Raw genomic sequence first — 844 nt, forward strand, 5'->3', positions numbered from 1 at the left:
TTTAGCCGCTTAGGCCTGGATTTTATTTCCTTGGGCCCTCCTATCCGTTGATGCTCAAAGCCTTGGATCCTTTTTACCCTTGCCTTTTGGTTTTAAGGGCTATTGGCTTTTTCTGCTTGCTTTTTCTTTTTCTTTCTATTTTTTTCGCCATTTTTTTCACAAGCTTTTGCTATTCACTGCTTTTTCTTGCTTCAAGAATCAATTTCATGATTTTTCAGATCATCAATAACATTTCTCTTTGTTCATCATTATTTCAAGAGCCAACAATTTTAACATTCATAAACAACAAAATCAAAAATATGCACTTGTTCAATCATTCATTCAGAAAACAAAAAGTATTGTCACCACATCAATATAATTAAACTAAATTCAAGGATAATTTCGAAATTCATGTACTTCTTGTTCTTTTGAATTAGAAACATTTTTTATTTAAGAGAGGTGAAGGATTCATGGAATTATTTATAGCCTTAAGACAGAGTTACTACATACTAATGATCATGAAGTAGAGACACAAAACATAGATAGACATGAAGCATAAAAATCGAAAAACAGAGAAATAAGAACAAGGAATGAGTCCACCTTAGTGGCATCTTCTTCTTGAAGGACCAATGATGTCTTTAAGCTCTTCTATGTCCCTTCCTTGCCTTTGTTGCTCCTCCCTCATTGCTCTTTGATCTTCTCTTATTTCATGGAGAATGATGGAGTGCTCTTGATGTTCCACCCTTAATTGTTCCACATTGTAACTTAAATCTTCTAGGGAAGTGTTGAGTTGTTCCTCATGCGTCTCTTGGGTTCCATGAGTGGGCTCTCTTGTTTGCTCCATCCTTTTCTTAGTGATGGGCTT

Source organism: Arachis duranensis, chromosome 5, assembly GCF_000817695.3.
Source record: "Arachis duranensis cultivar V14167 chromosome 5, aradu.V14167.gnm2.J7QH, whole genome shotgun sequence".
Classification (NCBI taxonomy): domain Eukaryota; kingdom Viridiplantae; phylum Streptophyta; class Magnoliopsida; order Fabales; family Fabaceae; genus Arachis; species Arachis duranensis.